This window comes from Ailuropoda melanoleuca, chromosome 6, assembly GCF_002007445.2.
Source record: "Ailuropoda melanoleuca isolate Jingjing chromosome 6, ASM200744v2, whole genome shotgun sequence".
Lineage (NCBI taxonomy): Eukaryota > Metazoa > Chordata > Mammalia > Carnivora > Ursidae > Ailuropoda > Ailuropoda melanoleuca.
Genome location: NC_048223.1, coordinates 92,470,751 through 92,494,926, shown reverse-complemented (window position 1 = coordinate 92,494,926; position 24,176 = coordinate 92,470,751). Strand labels below are relative to the sequence as shown.

Sequence of the window (24,176 nt, the reverse complement as noted above, 5' to 3'; positions counted from 1 at the left end):
ATTACAGTCAGAGGAAACATTTTGCCTTGAACCACCATGAAGCTTAAAAGACTAAGTGCTTCTGTGTATGTCCTGTTGGGTTAGGCAGGCATTCTCTGAACTCCTCCTCAAATGCCTGGCAGGGAGCAGATGGACCAGTTAATAAACCTAAGTTGTTACCAACATAAATCTGATTTGTGGTTGTGTTGTGCAGTAGGTGCCGAGGGCCCGTGTCATTTCCCATGTGCATATGTACACACGTGCACACACACACGTGAGCTGCTTCTGGCCCTCGGAGCTCCAGCTCCAGGCCCTCGGCACCCATTCCTGCTCTTGGTGTCCTCCTTCAATCTGGATCACAGAAAATGGAAGTAAATGTAATTTCTAGAGTGAGCTATTTGTTACAGCCTTTCCTTTTCCTCTGAATGCTTAGAAACCCATGCTGAGAAAAGCTAATACTAAAATACTAAGAGCCCGTTTTCAAGAGCATTGAACTTCTATCAGGAGTGTTTGTGTGTGTGTTTGGTTTATTTGTCTTAAAAAGTACGTTTCTACACCAACTTCCACAAAGGATGCTTTCCCACCATGAAGCCAGCTTATTTTAAGGGTGGAAATTTAGTTGAAGATAACGTCTGAGAATGGGGCTTGGACAAATACTTTATATATATAAAAGAAAATTCAAAGGAAAAGCATAAAGCTTCCCGAATATAAATAAAGTAGTTTTTCCCCCACCAACTTCCACAAAGGATGCTTTCCCACCATGAAGCCAGCTTATTTTAAGGGTGGAAATTTAGTTGAAGATAATGTCTGAGAATGGGGCTTGGACAAATACTTTATATATATAAAAGAAAATTCAAAGGAAAAGCATAAAGCTTCCCGAATATAAATAAAGTAGTTTTTCCCCACCAACTTCCACAAAGGATGCTTTCCCACCATGAAGCCAGCTTATTTTAAGGGTGGAAATTTAGTTGAAGATAATGTCTGAGAATGGGGCTTGGACAAATACTTTATATATATAAAAGAAAATTCAAAGGAAAAGCATAAAGCTTCCCGAATATAAATAAAGTAGTTTTTCCCCACCAACTTCCACAAAGGATGCTTTCCCACCATGAAGCCAGCTTATTTTAAGGGTGGAAATTTAGTTGAAGATAATGTGAGAATGGGGCTTGGACAAATACTTTATATATATAAAAGAAAATTCAAAGGAAAAGCATAAAGCTTCCCGAATATAAATAAAGTAGTTTTTCCCCAGTGAATGGTTTCTTCTCCTCCTTTGAGCAAATTCACATGTAGGATATTTAGCAGGTGGCATTTAGGGTGGTTCTAGAAGGTGCCTAAGAAATCCTTATCTCTGTGGCCCTTGAAAGACATAGCATTGGTCTGAAGTCCATGTGCAGCAGTGGGGTGGGGGGAGGGGCCTTCCTCATCCCTTCAGCATGAAGATATGCGCAGAGCTTATCCGTTGCTCTTGCCCTCATAGGAACAGAAAACACCCCTCTCCCTGAGGCTGCCTGCTCTGTTCTTGTCTCTTCTCCATAGGTAGCAGCCTTGCTGGCCTCCTTAGAACTGTAGGGATTCACAGGAAGGATACTTAGCTGACTTACGAAAAATTAGAACCTCTATGTAGAACATTTTTCAATTTGGAGCACCTCTCCATGTCTGCAGCCAAGGCCGGATGGGTGGCAGTGTGACAGCAGGGAGAATACGCTTCATGCCCAGGGTTAGGGTTAGGAGGGAACACACTATCAGAAGAAATCACCGTTAATCTTTGCAACTCAGGTTTTGATGGCTGTGTCAAGTGATGAGATATTTTTGCAGATGTTTCTGGGATGTGCTAAATCACAGGACCTGGCCAACCAACATCTCTCAACGGGAGCCCAGGCCCAGAGCCATAACAGGGAGGCCATCTACAGGAACGTGGTGACTACAGGAACATCGGTGTCACAAGAAACTGGGCCAGGCAGCATGGAAGGAGTCACAACCCGAGACCACCCCAACCACTGTGACTTCAGGAGTTCTGCAGTCCACACCAGGAGGCAGCATAATCCTGCATCATATCAGAGGACACTGAGCAATTCAAGTTCAAAGTTAGCGTGAGCAGGTAAGGCAAGTACATTACAAAACTAAAAAAAAAACAAAAACAAAATTAATTTTTTGAGAAGGAAATCATTTTGATATTTCATACACAGACAATATTTACCATGAAAAGGGTCAAGTTCATGAATAAAAATGTGACGGTCATTTTTAGTGTCCCTGTTTCTATTTATCTTGGTCAGTTTTGTAAACAGTGCCAGAGTAAACCTTACGCTTTTTGGCTGCTCTTGTTTCTTACCTCGGTGCCAGTCCTTTTCTGCATGTCATTTCCCCTGTTGAGGAAAGTCATTCCTGTGGGTTGGAAAGGATCTAGCACCTGAGAAGAAAGAATGCGAGGCTGCCTCTTGCTACCTGAGGCAAGGGACTTTGCCCAGAGGACTTCAGGGAGTCTGCGTCACAGCCCCTGTCCTCAGATGCTTCTCTCACCAAGGGCCTATGATGTGCTGCATGTTTGGTGACTCTTGAGAGTTTTAAAGAGCTTGAAATTTTTTCCTGGAGGTTCTGTGGCCACAGAGCCTGGCAGGCCAGATGCATGCCAAGGGTTTGGGGGACTTCCTAAGTGTGTGAAAAGAAGAGATTATCAGAAGTGAATTTTAAGAAAAGGAGTGACACAGAGGATGCAAGGATTCCAGTCTCTCATAAGATAGTCATTGAAAGAAGTCAAAGAAGTATTGTGGTAGAAAATCGTATTTTTCAAGAGAAGTCCGATTACCTATAATCTTGAGTTTTGTAGAAATAAGTAAAGACCATCCAAATGAGAACGAGCAGAGGTTATTTATTCTGAACTTGCTATATAGTAAGGGAGTCAACCGCCATCAATTTCTTTTGACAGAAACTCAAAGGCAGGCAGAGGAAGGAAAAGCTTTACAGTAAAAAAAGGAGGTGAGGGAGGGAGGCTTCAGGCATGTTGTGACTGGAGGTCGTTGGCATGGGGAAGCTGGAGGTAGGCTACCTAGAAGCCGGGCATCTTATGAGATTCGCTTTGGGAACATATTTGGCTTTCTCTGGTTGGTCCTGATTTGGAAATCGCCAAAGTGGGGAAACTGGCAGTCATTGGCCAAGCCCTGACTGTTCTGGGCTGGTTCCTGCAGAGATGTGGGTCAGAGTTTCTCAGTTTACATGCGGCCTGATCATTGTCTGTGCGCATGTTCAGTCTCTCAGTCCTCCTTTTGGATCATTTTCTGGCTTGTGAGAAGTTGGCGAATTTAGAGAAGTCTAGATATCCAGATCTTCACCACTTTGAGATCGATTGTCCTGTCATCTCCATGGCCAACTGTATCATGAGGTCTTCTCAACCTTTCTGTTGTATCAACATGGGGATCATCTGATGAGGAAGTAGCTGTGCACAAGCATTTCAGACCCTGGATAGAACACAGTAGACCAGGACCACAACCGCGATGACAAAAATAAGAACAAGAACAATTAATAACCCCTATAAGATGCTGTGAACCCAGAACACTAACCCAGGCCAAGAATAAATCCCATATAGATCATGAGGGTCAACCTTACAGAGCAAGTAGCTTTTGCTGTGAAGGCACTCACTGTATAGCCTGCCTCACCTTCCCTGTGTCACTGATCCAAGTACGGCATTAGGAATGGCACACGCCATGACTAACCCACGTGAAATTCAGAACGATGCAGCTGTCTCTCTACAGCTTCCCCAGTGTTGATCTAAGGTAGTAATCAATTTGTGCTCTACAAGTAGTTTCAGGGAGAAAATTCGCTGTTTGGCATGATGATCTGCAGAGTGCTTGCTTTAGCTTCAGCGTTGTCTCCTTCTGCATGGTTCTCGAACTTCCCAATAGCCACCTTTGTAGTAAGTAGAGTGCATCTAAACGTTGCTTAACTTGCTGTCCATTTTTGTGGGGGTTCTAGCATCCCAAAGTTGCATAGTACTCCAAAAGCCTATTTCCTATCTGTGTATATGTTTACTGTCTAGTCTTTGGCTAGTTAACAAGCTCTAGTAATTACAATATATTCTGCCATTTGGGCTGATTTTACCTCAGGAGAGGACTATATTCTAAAGGAGACCTTCAATTACTGATAGTATATGCTGCTTGATAACTTCTAGCTTTGAAAATGACCCATCAGCAAACAGGATTAGGTCAGGGTTCTCGATATGAGACTATAATACATGTGAGTAAGGTACAGAGAGTTCCCAAATTATCTGAGGTAAAATTGTCACTAAGTTCCCCTACTTCTGCCAGAGGAAGGAGACTGCTGGGTTTCAGGATGCTGCAGCAATAAGTAGTACCTGAGAGGGAGAGAGTAATAGAATTTCCTAAAAGGGTAATCAGCTGGCTGAGAAGTTATGTGTTTCCAGTCAATAGTATTGTCTCTACTTCAGGAAAAATCATGAGTCAAGCCAGGAGCCTGGAACTAGCTCAGCAGAAGCATCAACATATTTTGCAGCAGAGCACTTGCCCTAACTCTAGGGGGATAAGTCTTTGCGGCATGTCAAGGGAAGGTGATAGTAAGTGATGGGTTTTGGATAGTTCCCATGAAACTCCAAGGCCTTGTCCAGATTGCTCTTGCACAAATAGGCAAAAGGGCTTTCTCTTGTTTCAGATGTCTAGGGAGGAAGCCATGGAGGAGCCACCTGCAGGTTCCAGAAAGCCTATTCATATTTGGGCTCTCAGAGGAGAGAATCTTTTACTAAGAACTTAGTTCATAAAAAGGTATCAAACTCACAGAAACATTTAGCACCCATTGTCTGCAAAATCTAGGTGAGCCTTCATATACTCTCAAATGTCATTTTGTGAGGGACCTATCACAGATTTGAGTAGTTTTTAGTCTATCGGAAGAAAACGTTTTCCCCCTTCTAGATGGATCATGTCCTAAATAATAGACTGCATTCTGGCAAAATGGTAACTTATCTTTTAAAATTTTATGACACTCTTCTCCTAAGGCTGAGGATAAGTAAATGGAATCCTTTTTCTCTGAGCAGAGTAGGAGATCATCTACATCGGGTGTCATAACAATCACAAGGGAAAGGTAGATCATTTAAATCTCAATCAACAACCTGGGAAAAAGAGCAGGCCACTTCAGTGAACCTTTGGGGCATGACTGTCCTGAAGGACAGTTGTCCTGCCCAGATGAAGGCAAGAAAGGTGCTGTCATCATTCAAATACATATTCAAAAGAAGAATATTCTGTGATTCCATTCACATCATGTACACAGAGAAGTCAAATTCATAGAGACAGAAAGTAGAATAGTGGTTGCCAGGGACTGGGAGAAGGAAAAGTGGGAAGTCAGTGTTGATAGGGAAAGAGTTTCAGTGTGGGATGATGGGAAAGTTCTGGAGCTGGATGGTGGAGATAGTTATATAGCAGTGTGAATGTACTTCATACCACTGAACTGTATACTTAAAAATGGTTAAAAATACAGGCTTTATGTTACAGAGATTTGGTATTAATAGGTACAAAAAGTTATTACCTGTCCTATTCTAGACTGTAAAAAGCTGAGCAGAGATTCACTACAGCCAGTGGCTGTAGCAAGTGGCTCGCAGGATGGTATCTGGGTTAGAAAGTGAGGAATAACAATTTTGTTAATGGCCCTGAGGCCATTCTTTACTGTCAGAATGGGCATATTATAAGGGCAGGGTATGAGAAGACCTTTGGATATAGGGCTTTCAACTATAGGTTTGATCCCTTCCTATGCTTCTGACTTCAAGGGATACTGGGGAAATTTGGTTAATGGTTTGGTAGGTTCTCTCTAAACATTATGAGGTTCACTCCAATTATTTTTTTCCATTACAGTAGAATTTTTAGCCCATAAAGTGTCAGGTACGGTGCCAAGAAAATTGTCTGGGATATGTATCAAATATGATGGAGAAGACAAAAGGTATATCCAGAACAGAATCAACTTGCTTCTGTATGAAGGGATCCTGTGGAATCTCACTAAGTACTGTGGTGTGCATTTAATATTGCAGAATAAGTTTCTCCCTATTACACTTGCAGGGACGATGTCACAGAGCAGGAAGGAATGTTTGGCAATCAAGGGCCCAATGCTTACAGTTATGGTCTGGGAAATAGAGAAAATCTGTGGGTTATTTGAAATGCTTACCATCTGCCATATGTTTACTCCCAGGAAAAGACTGAGCAAAAGTGGCAAGGTTTAATGCAGAAAGAGTAGCGCCTGAATCTACTAGAAATTGATGAGGTTGCCATCTGTAGTGGGTAGAATTGACCCCCCCAAAAAAAGATATGTTCAAGTCCGTACTTCCACAGCCTGTGAATTTGACCTTATTTGAAAATAGGGTCTTTGTGGAGGAAATCAAGTTCAGATGAAGTCATACTTAATTATGGTGGCTCCTAATCCAAAGATTGGTACCCTTATAAGAAGAGGGAAATTTGGACACAAGGAAGACACAGGAGAGAATACCATGTGAAGATGGATGCTGGTCTAGAAAGAACCCCAAACTCAGGTCTGTGAACCAGCTTGAGCAACAGGGGTCTAGGGCCTATGCCAGTGTTCTGCCCAATGATTCTCCGTATGTTAAACAACACTTTAAGAAAGCACACAAAATAGTAACATAAAAGACAGTAAAAGGGGATGAAAGGAATGGACTGACTCCATCAGAGATGCCAAACAAACAGGAATCAATAACAAAACCAGATTCTGAAACTGAGAATAAATAACCAAGGAACTCAATGCAAAGCAAGCAGAGATCAGACCCAATGCCAATTTACTATATGCTTATAGACTTGGTAAACCAAGAACAGCAAGGCACACGGGGCCCCTGTGAACACCACACCTGACTGAAGGCTGTGGTCTGAGGTAATAAGCCACATGAAGACCATATCTTGGTGGCCCCACTGGGAGAACTATGGAAACAAAGATGACCCAAATGAGAATAGGCAAAGGCTATTCAGAGCTTGCTATAGAAAGGAAGTCAGCCCCCATCCCTTCATTTGGCAGGAGCGCAAAAGCAGTCTAGGGGAGTGAGAAAGGTTTCTAGTTAAAAAAAAAAAGAAGAAGAAGAAGAAGCCTCAGAGTAGAGATTGTTGGGGAAAAAACTATATTCCTCTGATATTAATATACCACAATAGTACTTTAGTATTTTTCTCAATGGAACTACTTATTTTATGTATATCACCCATTATCTGCCACAGAACTTGAATTATGCATTATTGTCTCTCCAAATTTAAATTACATACATTTAGTATTTGAGTTAGTGATTCAAAAAATAATAAAAAGCTAACAAATTGAAATCCACTGATGGCAGAACCTCAATTATTTTAAAAACAACAATGCTAACGAGGGATTCAAATAGCAGTTTACAAGAGGTGACCGCTAAACCCCGCTGCTTCAATTCCATGTCAGTTCCTGTCTTGGGGGAGCCCCTGCAGTTTCCTCTCTGAGTTTCTGTTTTCTCCACTGTAAACTGAGGACCATAACCTACTCCACAGGGATGTCAAGAGGATTAGAGGGAGCACTAGCAGAAGCACCAGCTGCTGAGTGCACGCTTGGCTTGTGCCAGACATGGCTACACAGCATGATCAGTAAGGAAAGTGTAAGATAAAAGAAAAATAAAAACAAATGCTATAAATAAAAAAGAAAACCCAACGTTTACAGGGCTAGTGGAGGTAGACAGAGAATAGAATGTTTAACGTGGAGGGGAGTGGTTCTACCGCAGCACAGTGGGAGGTGAGGCTGTTTTGCATCTGGTGAGTGGAAATAGATTTATCTTGCTGTTACTTTGGCCCCCACTAGAGGAAAGTTAGAGCTGTAGAATTTACCAGTATTCATTCATTCATGGATCTGTGAGTATGCAGTGAGCACCTACAATAGGTCAGGCCCTGTGCCTGGCTTACGGGTACCTGAGAGAAAGGGAGAGGCCATGTCCCTGCCCTAGGGGAGCAGATAGTCTCATCCAATTTAAAGTGTCTAGGGAGAGCAGAAAGAGAGAACAGCCTAAGCATTTGCCATTATTGGTATAAGACTTGAGGACAAGGTCCAGATAGCTCTTTTTCTGTAAACTTCCTAAGGGCCATCAGCAGGAATGTCAGGTACAGGCTGATTACAATGTCTTAACTAACAATGTGTAGTGGACTTAGACTTGGATTGAGGGCTTCAAAGCTGCCAGCCTGGGAACATAATCCCCTGACGGTTCAGTGGCCTGCCATTTATATTTACTTGCAGTAATGCCTTAAGTGTTTAAAGAACTTCTGCCTTCTCCTCTTAAATCCACCAATGCTGTGCTTTGTACCCACTCTCTAATTCTCCCATGAGAATTTACATTTGCATTTACACTCCCTAATTTGGGTCCGCAGGCTTACAGGACAAAACACCCATGGCAGGCTTAAACACTAAATAACTAATTTACACCAAGTAGACTCACACAAGGCTGATCGCCATACTAGAGCATTACCAGGCATCCAGACAGAAAGCTTAATTATGTCAGGCAGTAAACTAAATCATTCATGCCATTTGCTCGAGGGGCATGAGATTCTGGATAAAGGAGATTCTGGATAAGGGAGAGATCTTTGTGTGTTCTTATTTTAACCAATTCAATTCACTTTTATTGAACACTTCCTAAATGTAAAGTAGTGGTAGATGAAAAAGACGTGGTCTTTATCTTCACAAGGTCACAGACCCTTGGAATCTATGACTAGATGGATTATTTACCCTTACACCAGGTTGAGGGAAGGAGTATTAAAAAACTATAAACAGTTACAGTTGCTCAGAAATGACATGAGAGAGGAATGACACCTTGATATTAGGAAGAGGCTGGACATCCAGCAAGCCTGGTTTAGAAGTAGGCTATCCACTCTCTTACCGGTGGGATTTCCCATAAGACATATCTGAGAACATCTGTGTTAAAGACATCCCAATAACCATCATCCAATGAAGACAGCTGTGATTAGGACCAAGTCCTCCCTTCTAAGAATGCCACTTCTACAGGATGCACCCCATAGTCACCCCAGTCTTCTGCTCTGACTAATGCAGTGAGCTCCAACTGCCTGCCACCTGCCAGGCAGAGTGCCAAATGCTTCAAACACAAAATTGCTTTCAACCCTCACAACAACTTTAGGAACATATGCTATTGTTACTGTCCCTACAACACAGCTGAGGAAAGAGACTAAGGGAGGCTAAATGTGGTAACCTGCCAAGATAGCTGCTAAGGAAAGCAGAGCCTGATGGGAGGCAGAGCCCAAAGCCACTCTTACCACCTTCGTGTCCTGCCCAGACACAAGCAGGGGCTGGTGCTGCCCGACATCACCCCCCCACTCATGCCATCACTCCCCAGGGCGGGACAAAGTGCCTCGGGGGATGCCTTGAAATAAGCAGTTGAGTGGAGCGGATGTTAGGTTGGGCTTTCTTTTTCTCCACTCACGAAAATCATACAAAGTCAGATCTCAAACCATCTTCCACAATGTCTACTTCAAATCCCTCGTTTCACATTTAAGGAAACCCAGGTCCAAAGTAATGGAATGGCTAAAGGGACTTCCTCGCTGGAGGCTTCACGCGCAGCCCCGCACACTCGAGGATGCTGAGACACCTCTGGCGACCTCTCAGTCCTTAGCTCAGTGCCCACGAAGGCACTCTTCTGTCCTTCGGGCTCCCAGGACAGGGGTCCGGGGCGGAACTGAGCTGCCATCCTCGGCTGAGTCCCTCCCTCTCGCAAAGTCAGCGGTCGGCTGGAGCTGGTACTCCTGTTCCTGCAGACTCTTGTTCCTGCGGGAACGGTTTTCTTCCTGGGACACTCTCCCGGTCTCCACAAATCATTTTTGGACACACACACACACGCATTTTCAACAGATAATTGATTAATCAATACTGTATGCCAGTTACTGAGCTACCNGGCAGCCTCATTTCCTCACGCGCGCCGGAAGTGGCTGTTGTCCGCGCGTCGGCGTGTGGTGGTCGGTGAGGCTGTGGTAACCCCTGTGCGCGGGCGCTGCCGGGATATGCCAGCTGCCGGGGAGGAGGCGGCGGAGCAGCGGCGGTGGCCTTGCGCGGACTGGTGAGCGCGGTGAGTACTCGGCCCCACCCGGCCTCGCCTGCCCGCGGCTCTCGCGGCTCGGGCTCGGGCCCGGGCAGTGCGGGCGCCCGGGCGCGGGCGGAGAGCTGTGGGTCCCTGTCGGGTCATTTCACAGACTGGCCCGCCGGGGGGCTCTGTCCCAATGGGGTCGCCTCCTGGACAAGCCCTCGGGAGGCCGCTGCGGTGTTTGGAAAAGTCACAATTTTTCGGAACGGTTTGAGTTCTCTTTTGAGAATGATGCTGTCAGAGGACTGTTGGTTTGGGTGTGTTTTATTTTTATCACTTTTTTTTTTTGGCTCTAACTCACCACCCTCTCTGCTTCTCTCAGTGCGTAAACTTTGTAGTCAGCTGTTACCTCTTTACGGCGTTAACGTAGTATTCTCTTGACAGCAGCCCCTCGTTGTATCTGTCAGACACCTGGCGCCTTTAAAGATGCACATTTGTGTAGGAATTAGCGGGGCCGAGGAGACTACGGACATGGAACCTCTTGCGTTTTCAGTCTTCATCTGGAAAATTGCGCTGTTCGTGAACAACTTGCGGAGGAATAATTTGGAAACGCAATAGTGATGCTTTTATTTGTGATGACATTATTGGCAGAATGAAAATTTAATTATAAATCTTAAGCTTTTATCCTTCATCCTGTTCTTGAGATTTATATGCAGTGTCCGGACATTTAACCTCTTTGAAGGTTCTCAGGAGCTGGGTCTTCATTTTTGGTGGAATTAATGTTGTCTTTAAATGTTGTATTAAAACAGTACTTCCATACTTGGAGGTGGAGAACCAAGTATTTTATGACTCAGAATGTTAACCTTTATTTTGTATTATTATTCTGATACCATTTGTTTAAAATTGCCTTATGACTAAAAGAATGTAAAAAGGATGTTCGATTTCCAATATTTATTGCTAAATATGGTTAACTATTACAGTATTTATTGAACATTGACAGTTTGGAAATTACATTTTTTTCTTTTTGAGGTATAAAATACATATGAAGTCGTCAGGTACATAAATCTTAGTTGTACAGCTGAGTGGATTTTTATATATTTACTAACTTGTGTAACCACAAGCTAGACCAAATTATACTTATGGAACATTTCCATCATCCCAGGAGTTTCCCTCTACTTCTTCCAAGTTTTACTCCTGCCCCCCAGTCAGTGTTGATTTCTGTCATCATCTCTTAGTTTTGTCTCTTTTGGACTTGATGTTAATGGAATCATGCAGAATGCTTAGCACATTGCTTGTGAGAGTCACCCATGATGTTTCATGTATCAGTAGTTCATTCTCTTTTTTATTGCTGTTTAATATTCCATTGGTATGACTATATGACTATTCTTCTGTTGATGGATATTTGTGTTTTCAATTTCTGTTATTACATATTTTGAAGAATGCTGTGAACATTCTTATAAGTGTTCGTGGTGAACACCTGTGTGCATTTCTGTCAGCTGTGAAGTAACTATCATAAGGTAGGCAGAAAATTGTTTTAACCAACATGGAGTCTTTCTTTTTCAGTAGAATTTATTATTTTAACTTCTATAACATTAAAGATTGGTAAAAAGCATAACTGTTTTGAGTTCAAGACTTAAGTGATTCGTTACTGTATTACTATTTATTTCTTGGGTTGCACACCTATGACAATCTTCTACCAGACTGTCATTGCTTGTTTAACTGTTAGATAAGTCTGTTAGAACCGGTGATAGTCTGTCCCTGAAGCTTATTGCATAACACTTAGGTAAAAACTGTGTTACTCAAGTTGGTGTTTGTTAGGGGAAACGAAACACCAAAAGAATAAGACTAAAAAATGGTTTGAAGAATCATGGGATTGCAAGTCAAAAGACTTTATCTTGTTGTTGTCATACTACACAAGTACTAGGTGTAAATGTAAAATTGAATTGTAGGGTTTACAAATGTGAATTTACTGCAGGAGAACAGTGATTTCTATGTATACTGAGATGCTGATACGTTTATAATGGGGGCAGACAACAGAAATAAGTAGCATGTGAGAGATAGATACATAGAAGTAGACCTGTAGCAATGGAGTTGATGTAAGGAATAGAAGAAAAAAATAATATTAATATTAGGATGCTCAAATTTGGGAGGTAATCATACCTCTTGAACATACATCTTGAATATTGAAAGGTAGAAAGTAGGAAAAAATATCTATGACATGGAAAATAGATCCAGAAGAGTCAGTGAACATCTAATAGCAGTTCTAGGAAGGAGTAGAAATTAGAAGAGGAGAAATAATCAGAGAGATCATGAGGGTAGGAGTATCCAGGCCGAATCTTGGGCATCCAGAGCCAAACAGAAAGATGTATCAGGAGACAAAGTACTGGCAAATGTCTATCAGCCCTTCCCTCTCTGGTCTCCATTCATCTGTGTAGTGGGGATGATCAGTAAGTATACCTGATTTTCAGCAAGCTTATAGAAAGGTGTGACACGGGTTAAGGGTTTTTGGCTAGGCTAACAACTTCTATTCCCCATTCTCCTCCCCTTGCAACTCACTGTAAATACCAGATTTCCCATTCTTACCTTATGGTAGAATGTCAAAAGAAGAAAGGAAGGAAACAAGGAAATTTCTCTGAGTAGAAGTATCTGACTAGACAGTCGATTCATACCAACAGTCTTAAAAGAGTGTTGATAGACACATGTAGATACATTCCAATGAAATTTGTGAACTTTATGGATAAATTAATACACAATCCCATAAACTTCCAAAGAGAAACATATGGTTACCTATAAAGGAGTGAAAATCAGATGTGCACTTAGACTTCTCATCTGGAACATGGACTGTTACGGTGGAACAATATTTAAAAAGTGCTTATGAGACATATTTTGAACTAAGAAACTTATCTGTAACCAACCTGTCATTCAAAGTGGGGGCATAATAGGGACCCCTAGGTGGCACAGTCAGTTAAGCATCTGACTCTTGGTTTCAGCTCAGCTTATGATCTTGGGGTTGTGAGATCAAGCCCCGTGTTGGGCTCTAAGCTCAGTGAGGAGTCTGCTGGAGTTTCTCTCTCCCTGTCCCCCTCCCTGCACTCGTTCACTCTCTCATTCTCTCTAAAATAAATAAATTTTTTAAAAAGGTAGGGGCAAAATAAAGTCATTTGCACCCACACCCACGAGGAATACTGGAGGATGTACTGTATCAAGTGAAAAATTAATCCAGGAAAAATAGATGTGGAATTCAAGAAACAGTAACCAAAGAAAATAGTATAACTTATTTCTTAACTCCAAGGCATTAATAACCATAGCTAAGACATGTAATGCAATGCTAAGGAAGGATCCACAGACTAGAGTAGTTATAGTTTAAAGTCTATAATCTGGAACAAATACTTAACATGATTTTAAAAGTTGGTTGGCAAGGTGGGAAATAGGTAAAGACATGTTGGAAGGCTTATCCTGAGCAAGCGAAAAGCTATAGATAACTGACCAGTTACATGCTGGAATGAATACTTAAGGAATTTTGACTTAGTTCCATTTTCAGAGATTTCTCTTATAGGTGAAATAACATGTTTCCACATGTTATGCTGGGATGTTTAATAGTGGCAGTAGGTTTGGCAGGATACACAAAAACTGATGAAGAGAACTGGGCCTATGGGAGAGAAGGGAGAGGTTTCACTGTATACCCTTATATCATGTTTAATTTATTTCATAGAATTTTAGAAATATAAAAAAAATTTAAGACTGTATGAAAATGTAAAGATTCAGAGCACAAGTTGCCAAATGTGGCCGGTCACCTATTTTAGTATGACCTGTGACCTAAGAGTGGCTTTTATATTTTTAAGTGCTTCACAACAAAAGAAGAATAATACTTGGTGACATTAGTTATAGGTAGTTCAGATTTCAGTATCCATTGGGATACAGCTATGCTCATTCATTTACACATTTTCTGTGGCTGCTTTTGTGCTCCAAGGCAGGGGTGACTGGTTGTGATATTTACTACATGGCCCTTTACCTGAAATGTTTGTTAACCCCTAGTTTAGAGCCAGAAATAGACCTCCATATGTACAGGAATTTTGCTTATGATTAAAATGGGATTTCACATTAGTGACAAGAGCATGGATTATTAAATAAATTAAAGAATTGCCTATTTGAGAAAATAAGTTTTATATTAAGATTATTTCCAGTAGGGAAGCTAAAATGGAGAAGTCATGCAGGAAGAGACCATTTGACTCCATTGACAACAACAACGAAACAAAACTTCACATAAGGGAAATAGCACCTAACACTTATTGAGCAGTTAATGCTTCTCATATTTTACTTGACTAATTTTACAATAATACTGAAAGGTTGGTTCATAATTATTCCTGCTTAACAGAAGAGAAAACTGAAGTTTACAGAGATTTAAAAACTTATCTATAATGAAGAATTAGAAAGTGGTAGAGCAGATACATGAATTTAGGCCGGTTGGCTCCCAAGCCTATTATATGGACAAGACAAACTAAGAGAAATGTTCATAATCTGTTAATACCATTTTATAGGTATTATCCATGTCAACACATCTTGGTCTACCTCATTCTTTTTGAATATTGTATAAATGTCTACAGTTTACTTAATCTTTCTACTTCTATTGCCATCACATATAGCAGTAATAAACATCTTATGCATGTGACTATATACTAGTATTAGTATTTCCGTAGTATAGAGTCTTAAAATCTTAAAAATGGAATTGTGAATTGCTGGATTAAAAAGCATGTGCATTAAATCAAATTTGTCCTCCAAAAAATAAGGGTGTGTGTGTGTGTCTATTTTTAGTTTATCTTTAATCAAAGGAATTGAAACATCTTGGAAGGAATCTTGGCCATCCAGACAAATTACCTCATTTTATAGATGAAGGCCCGATAGGTTAAGTATTATGCCCAAGATTACACAGCTGTTACACTTGACTTTTTTCGTTGTTTTTCCTGTGCCACAGGCTGCTTTTGACATGTTTTTCTGTTTTACCTGTAATGATAGCGTGAATATTACTGTCATTTGTTTTGCTGAAATCTGGGTACCTTGAATGTAGTTAAACCCAGAAACACTTCTCAAAATGATCTATCTGGTATTACCTGTTGTTAGCACCCAACACAGTGTCTATCATAGTTAATTTGGACAGCTGTAACAAAGTACCATATACTGGCTTATGAATGATAGAAATTTATTTCTCTTAGTCTGAGCTCAGGGCACCGGTATAGTTGAGTTCTGGTGAAGGCCCTCTTTTGGGTTATAGACTGTCAACTTATTGTATCTTCACATGGCAGAAAGAGGGCTGTGTTGCTCTCTGGGATCTCTTTCATAAGAACACTAATCTCATTGAGGAGGGTTGCACCTCATGACCTAGTTAACCTCCCAAAAGCCTTGTCCCCTAATATTACCACGCTGGGGGTTAGGATTTCAACATACGAATGGGGAGTGGGGAGAGAAACATTCAGGCAATTGCAGTGCCTAACACACACTACGTACTCCAATATTTTTTGAAATGTACTACCTTCTGGTGATCAGTACTTTTATTTCTAAATACTTACAAGCCATTTATTCAATGACATGTTAAAAAAAATCCATGTATCATTGTAACTAGAAATAAAAGGTTCTAATTCCTTCCCTTATAAATATTGATAATTCATAATGTTTTAGCTTTGTTTTTCTGATGGTGCTTATGTTTTCCAGATAATTTTGTGACTTTTTTGTGTAAAAAATGAACTAAAAATTATAAATTTAGTGTTTGAAAACTTTAGTAAGAAATTGTACAGAAATTTAGGTAGATTATACAGAGTAGAACTTTTAAAGTAAATGGATTCAAATGGGTTGTTTGTATTTTGCAAAAGGCAGTAGGTTACTTTTACTGCAGAAGTTATTTTGTCACACTGCCATGTAAGTATCATGGAAATGATGTATGAAATATGTATGAGTAGTACTATAAAATTATAGAATCAAAAGATTGAGTAGAAACTGCTTGAAGTTCATAGTGTTATGTAGGGATCAATGTCATAGAATGAATTGAGTTTTTTTGTTTTTAGAATGAACTGTGTTGGGCACTCTTCTGTTGTCTCAAAATCACAAGGCAAATAGAAAAGATACAATGAGACCTTCAGAGTAATATGAGTTCTGCTTTTTTTAGAGAGTGGGTGTTGCTTTTTTTTTTTTTTTTTTTTAAGTAATCTCTACACCCAATATAGGGCTCAAACTCACAACCCCAAGAGCAAGAGTTGTATGCTCCACTGACTTAGCCAGCCAGGTGCCCTTCTTATTTTTGTTTTTTAAATCCAAACTTGGAGTCAACAAATCTTCATGCTCATCTTAATGAACAAAATGGAGTTTTCTTAAAAATGCTTCTTTGGTGCTACTACTAAAACTAAATCTGATTTGGTTTTATCTTTTAAATAGCTTCATTGAGGTATACGTGACATACAATAAGCTATACGTATTTGTATGATTTGATAATTTGAACATATGTATATACCTGTGAAATCATCACCACAGTCAAAATGATAGACCATATCTATCACTCCCGAAAGTTTCCTTGTGCTCTTTTAGAATTGCTTCCTGTTACCACTTCCCCGACCCCCACCTGGTCCCAGGCAACCACTGACTCATCTGCTTTCTGTCACTACAAATTACCTTACATTTTCTAGAATTTTATAAAAATGTAATCATACAATACATACTCTTCTGTTGTTGAACTTCTGTCACTGAGAATAATTACTGAGATTCACCCTTGATAATGCATGTATCAGTATGGCTGTACCACAGTTTATTTATCCATTCACTTGTTGATAAACATTTGAGTTGTTTTTAGTTTTGGGCTGTTACATCTAAAGCTGCTATGAGCATTTAGCGTACCAGTCTTTGTACGGACATATGCTTTCATTTCTCTCAGATAAATATCCAGGTATGAATGATTTAATCATAACTTACGTTTAACTTGTTAGGAAACTAAAACCATTTTACATACCCACAAGCAGTATATGAAAGTTCTAGTTCTTCCACATTGTCATCCCAACACACCACTTTTTAATTTTAACCATTCTAAAATTAGCCATTCTATGTAATGGTATCTCATTGTGGTTTAACAATATTGAAAATTTTTTTATGTGCGTATTTGAAGTGTTTGCTCAAACATTGTGCCAAGTTTTAAGTGAGTTGTGTTTGTTGTTAGTGCATTTTGAAAGTTTTTAAGTATATATTCTGAATATAAGCCCTTTACCAGATATATGCTTTGCACCTATTTTCTCCAGGTCTGTAACTTGTCTATTCATTCTCTTAACAGTGTTATTTCAAGGACCACAAGTTAACAAATTTTGATTAAATCCAGTTTATCAGTAATGCTATTACTGTTAGATCAAAGAAGACTTTGCCTAACTTAAGGTCACAAAGATTTTCTCCTTTGCTTACTTCTACTTTTATAGTTTTAGGTTTTTTTATTTAGATCTCTGATTCATTTTGAATTATATCCTAGTGAATGTGAAGTAGTATCTCACTGTAGTTTTGATTTGTGTTTCCCTGTTGGCTAACGATATTGAGCCATCTTCACATGTGCTTGTAGGCCATTCTTAACCTTTTTAGAGAAATATCTAATCAGATCTTTTGCCCATTGGGTTATTTATCCTTTTAATATTGAGTTGTAAGAGTTCTTTATATATTCTAGACACAGATCCCTATCAGATATATGATTTACAAATATTTTCCCCCATTCTGTAGTTGTCTTTTCACTTTATTGAGGATATCCTTTGCAGGACAGAAGTTTTTAATTTTAATGAAGTCCAGTTTATTTGTCTTTGGTCTTTTAATGTCATATCTAACAAATCATTGCCTAATTGAAAACCACAGAGATTTACACTTACGTTTTCTAAGAGCTTTATATTTTTAACTTTTACATTTAGATCTTTGACCCACTTTGAGTTAATTTTTTAATATAGGGTGAAGTAGGAGTCCAGTTTCATTCTTTTGCATGTGAATATCTGGTTGTCCTAGCACCATTCACTGAAAAGACTATTCATTTGCCATTGGATTACCTTTCCACCTGTGGAAATCAGTTGACTTAATGTGAAGCCTTATTTCTGGGCCCTAAATTCTGTTGATATATATGTCTATTCCTATGCTAGTACCACACTGTCTGATTTATTTATTTATTGGGGGGGGCTCACATGTGGGGGGGGCAGAGGGAGAGGGGACTGGGAGAGGGACTGAGCAGGGAGCCCAAGCTGGGGCTCTGTCCCAGGACTTTGGATTTCAACCTGAGCTGAAGTCAGATGCTTAACCAACTGAACTACCCAGGCACTCCCAAATTAATTGATTTTTAGATGGTAAACCAATCTTGCATTTCTCAGATAAATCTCACTTGGTCATGTTGTATAATACTTTTTATGTGTTGGTGGATTCAGTGTACTAATATTTTGTTGAGGATTTTTGTGTCTGTGTATCATTAAGGAATATTGGTCTGTAGTTTCAGTGTCTTTTTCTGGTTTTGGTATCAAAGTAATACTGGCCTCATAGAATGAGTTGGGAAGTGTGTTCTATTTTTTTAAAGAGTTTGTGAAGAATTGGTATTAATTCGTATAAATGCTTGGTAGAATCCACTAGTGAAGACATCTGGGCCTGGATTTTTCTTTGTGGGTAGTTTTCGATTATTAATTTAGTCTCAGCATACGTCTGTTCATATTTACTATTTCTTCTTGAGTCACTTTCAGTTGTTTGTGTCTATATTTTAAAGGGATTTAAATAATTTGAAAACTTATCATTATCCATATTGTTAACATTTCTGGTTTCTTCATTGCTTTGTGTAGATTCCTATTTCCACCTGGTATCATTTTACTTCCACCTAAAGAATTTATAGTGCGAGTCTGATGGTGGTGAATTCTTTTAGCTTCTTAATGTCTATGAATTATTTTCTTTTGAAGATTTATTTATTTGAGAGAGAACGCATGCGTGCATGTGCGGCTGGTGGGGGAGGGCAGTCAGAGGGAGAGGGAGAGAGAGAAAATCCCAAGCAGACTCCCCGCCGAGCCCAGAGCCCAACACGGGGCTCCATCCCGTGACCCCGAGATCATGACCTGAGCCAAAATCAAGAGTCTGAGAGTTAACTGACCGAGCCACCCAGCGGCCCAACAATTATTTTGCCTTTGTTCTTGAGAGATACTTTTTCTGCATATAGAATTCTAGGTTGACATATTTTTTCTTTCAGTTCTTTAAAGATGTTGTTCCACTCTCTCTGTTTCTTATATGTGTTTTTCTTCTGGCCACTTTCAAGATTTTCTATTTATCATAGAATTTGAGCAATTTGATTATCATATTCCTGGCTTTAGTTTTCTTTATGGCATTCGTATTTGGTATTCATTGAGCTTCTTGGATCTGTATTAATAGATCCAAGTCTGAAAGTTTTCGGACTTATTTCTTTAAATATTTCTCCTTATCCCTTCTCCCTTCTTTAGAGACTCTAATTACATACGTACTATACTGCTTGAAGCTGTCAAACAGCTTTCTAGATGCTCTATTCCTATTTTTCATTCTTTTTTCCTTCAGTATTTTGCATGATTTCTTTTGCAATGTCTTCAATTCATTAATATTTTATTCTGAAATATCTACTGTTAATCCCATTCAATGTATTTTTTATCTTGGACATTGAAGTTTTCATCTTGGACATTGAAGTTTTTTATGTCATCTGTGTTTCTTTTTTTTTTTTTTTTTTAAAGATTTTATTTATTTATTTGACAGAGATAGACAGCCAGCGAGAAAGGGAACACAAGCAGGGGGAGTAGGAGAGGAAGAAGCAGGCTCACAGCAGAGGAGCCTGATGTGGGGCTCGATCCCAGAACGCCGGGATCACGCCCTGAGCCTAAGGCAGACGCTTAACGACTGAGCCACCCAGGCGCCCCTGTCATCTGTGTTTCTGCTTGGTTTTTTTGAACATGAATATCTTTTTAAATACACCTGTAACCATATTAATGTCCTTTTTTATTGAATTCTAGCATCTGTGTCAGTTCTAGATCAGTTTCAGTCATTGATTATTCTCATTACGGGTTGTATTTTTATTTTTCTTTGTATGCCCCATCATTTTTGTTTGGATGTTAGACATTGTGAATTTTATTTTGCTGGGTGCTAGGTATTTTTATAATCCTATAAATATTTTGAGGCTTGTTGTGCAGTTACTTGAAAACAATTTGATCCTTTCAGGTCTTGCTTTTAAGATTTGTTAGGCAAGACCAGAGCCATGTTTAGTCTAGAGTTAATTTTTTCCCATTACTGAGGCAAGACCTTTATGAGTACTCTACCCGATGTCCCATGAATTTGAGGTTTTCCAGTCTGTCTGGTGGGAACATGCACATTATTCCTGGCCGTGTATGAATGCTAAGTTCTGTGTCCTTTAATTTTTTTTTATTTTTTATTTTTTTAGCTTCAGTTAGTTTCTTTATATGCCTGCACTGGTCTGTGCTCTGCTCAATACCTAAAGGGTGTGCTCTTCAGATCTCTGGAGTTCTCTCTCTGTGCACTCTCTCCTCTGGTACTGTATCCTTTCAACCTAGTAGCCTTGGTCTCCTCAGACTGTCAGCTCCATCTCATAAACTCAGCAAGTCAGCTAGGCTTTGCTTAGGAGGAGACTCCCTGTGTTATGGCCTGGAAGCTAAGGCAGTAAACTGGGAAATCGTTTGGTTTTTTGTTTCTCCCAAGGGTCACTGTCCTTTATTACCTAATGTTCAGTATCTTGAAAACCATTGTTTTATATTGGGAGTGTGGATTCTGGATTTTATTGGTTGGTTTTTTTTATTGTTTCAGGTACAGGAGTAGATCTGGTCCCTGTTGTTCTATCTAGGCTATAAGAGGAAGTCTCTTTAGTCTGGCTTACAGATTAAGAAAATTGATGGCCTCTAAGGTTTCTTTCAACTCTGAGATTGTTGATTTTGTATTGCTTATCTTTAACAGCTCATTTTCCCATCTCCACAATTATCTCATTCTCTCCTCACAACACTTAACTATTTGCTCTTTGTGCATAGAAAGTTGCATAACTCTGGGTTATGAATGAACTTTGTTTATGATATAAAAACATTACATAGAATGATGGCAATCAAGGTATAAGAGCTGAAAAATGGATGTTTTCTCCAACATACTTAATGTAACAATCTATTCCTCTAGGATTTGGCCGAAGAGTTCCCTTCAGGAACTAGGCAAATAAGACTTTAATTGATATCTTTTATTTTTAACAACCACAGAGGTATGCAAATAACATTTATACTCTAAAGTAATCACGGCAACTTTTCTTTCGTTTCAGTGGGTAACACTCAATTGTAAAAGATTCAACTATAAGATAAGCATAGTAAGGTATCTTAAAACCTGTATTTTGCTTAAGGGAATGGAAAATGAAGAACTTGGCTTTAATAATACCACTTAATAGTTACAGAACCTTACTTAAACCTTTCATTTTTGAGCTTATTGTTCCTATCCAAAATGAAGATAATATCCACACCATTTTAAAAGGATGACATAGGAAATGTATAAAAATACTTTATAAACCACTATTCTTCAGGATTTTTGGACTGCAGCCCTCTTACCAATACATTTTATGTAGAGACCTCATACATATACATATATATAATTGCAATAAAACTTACTATTATGTGGTATACACTGATATTTCCTGTTGTATTTCATTGAAAAGTAAACCTTTATTTAGTAGTGACCCATTAAATGGGTCATATCTCACAGTTTAAAATGTTTTGTCTATATAAAGAATAAAACTATGAAGTAACATATTAATAAAAGGTAGAGGTACTTAGATTACATACTGTTAGTTCTGTTGTCAAGTTTCATTTCAAAATAGTTTGAGTATAGTATAGGTAAATCATATCCAGTATTTTTTCCATTAGCATCTTTGCCATAAGCATTTTTGCTGCATAGGTAATTGGCCAGAAAGCAAAATCATGAGGAAAAAAAAAAGGAGGACATTTATTAAAAAGGACATAATGAAACATGAAAAATGAAGAACAAAATTTAAAAGACTTGTAAAATACAAAATATTTATATAAAATGTGTGTAGATCCATGACAATATTACATAACTGATTTTATTTTGTGGATTGTACCTAAGCACTTGTCTTCAAAGTCTTTTGTTCATAGTGTTACACTTTTATTTTATTTTATTTTATTTTGCTTATTGATTCATGCCCTTGTTCAGCATTGCACTTTCTTTTTTCACGAAAATTTTGTCCTTCATTTTTCCTTCATTTCAAATCTAGGATACATATTTGTAACTGAGCTTTCTGTTGTATTGTGAAAGCCATTTACACGGTTGTTTGTTCTTGGCATATTGTCAGGTGTCCATTGATAGACATTCCAAAGTTCTATGGGAAATGTGGGTTCAAAACTCTGCCACTGTATAGATCATTATGAGGGCTAAGATTTATATAATATAAAATGGGAGTACTGCGTCAATGGAGAAGTGAAACCAAACTGTCATCCAGTTGATGAAACCAAGAAACTGTCAAACCAAACTCTCAGCCAGTTATTTTTTAATCTTTTACAGCAGAATTGCCTTATGGCCTATTAGCTATGCCGTGAAATTGCTTGTGGCGAAGATGCTTACAGCAAAACTACCTGGAACCTAGTTAAATATGTATAACTTTATTAATAGCTAATATAAGATTATGACTCTACATTTTCAGTTTTAGTCTTTCTTTTCCCTAATAAGCAGGCTAGTTAATAACTTATAAATAGTTAAAAGAGCTACCTCTAAGTTTTATATCTCAAGTAATGACATTCAAGTCATTTCTTATGCTAAGAATTATGGTTTTGAGACATGGTAAAGTCCTAGGACTAATATTAACTTTTCATCCTTATTTTTTAATTAGATACTGCTCTTTATAAAATTTTTTCCTGTTTTTTCTACATTACTTTAAACAAGCTTTACAATCAGTAAAACAGATGCCATAATATTAAAACTTCCTTATAGTGAATTAAAATTTTCATGATACTTGGTTATCATTTGGTTAATCAAAGTAATAAATGGCTAAGGGTAGTTAAGTCCATTATTTTTGGTCTACTAGTTATAAGGAGTTTGAGTCTATCCTACATTTTTATTCAGATATGTGCCACAAGAAAAAAGAGAAAAAGAAAAAGGCATTCAGGCTTTCCTAATCATGAAGAAGGTGACTAGGACTGATGTTCCCCAGTGAAAGACTGCTGGAGTATCACATATCCTTCTTGACAAATACTTTGTTAGAATGAAAGTTCTCTCTGCAACAGAGGCCTCCTTTGCCTCCTGTCTTCTAAATTTAATGTTCTCTATTTATAGAATTAAGGTTCCTTAGTTTAAAAAGAAATAAGGAAGAGCTCACACAACTGATTATGGTATGAACAGTAGTGTGTGATTTTACATTTTTAAATGGTTTTTGAATTTTTTTCCTGATAGATAAACAATAAAATGGTCACTTTTTTTCTTTAAATAGACTCTAAACCTTTCCAGACTTGTAGGAAATCTGTTGCTGTGTAATACGGTGGAAAGAATTATGTGATCTAATGCTCAAATAATCTATGGGAGGACTTTGGATGTAAAAATGTTTCTTAATGTGTTTTCCAGATATCTGTGACCTTTTGGAATTGTCCCTCCCCTCACACACACACTCAGTTTAAGGCTCTTATATTGGTTGGATTCAGCCATAGAAATTAATGAAGTAGAATGCTTGAAATGAATAAACTGGAAGAAAATATCTCTCCCTAGTAAGCCATTATCAATATAACAAAAACAATTTATGGAAACTCAGTTCCCAAATGGTGATATGCTCTAGGTGGAAAATGGCATATAATGTAAATATTATGTTAATAAAGAGTTATAAGTATTATAGTTATCAAATAATTAGAAATAGTAGTATCTGTGTAACACAAAGTATGCTAAACATAATTTTAATGTTTCTTTGATTCACTCAGGAGGTTATGGTTGTGTAGACATTCTGGTTAAAAGTATTACATGTGTCATTTTAGTGTTTTGTAAGATATTTTTCTTAATAACTTTCTCCCAGCATTTACAATATAGAGTATTCGACATTGTATCAGCACTTCTCATGGTGTTCTACGTATAGTAGTCACATCGGTAAGTTTACCAAAACTACCAACAATTTGATATGCTAAGGAAACAAGATTCTGAT

At 38.7% G+C, this 24,176-nt stretch overlaps 1 protein-coding gene across 8 annotated transcripts in view; it reads left to right on the top strand.

The window, feature by feature from the left end:
• The first annotated feature begins 9,902 nt into the window (after nt 1-9,902).
• The window catches only part of CSGALNACT2 (chondroitin sulfate N-acetylgalactosaminyltransferase 2), a 43,200-nt gene continuing 28,926 nt past the window's right edge, over nt 9,903-24,176 (top strand). For 7 of the 8 annotated variants that reach the window (XR_004626200.1, XM_034662891.1, XM_034662888.1 and 4 more), the window contains exon 1: nt 9,903-10,051. The gene's annotated coding sequence lies outside the window, so the exon portion shown is untranslated. Of the gene's footprint in view, nt 10,052-23,116; nt 24,122-24,176 lie in introns of all 8 variants that reach the window. The other variant, XM_034662890.1, reaches the window with a different exon arrangement.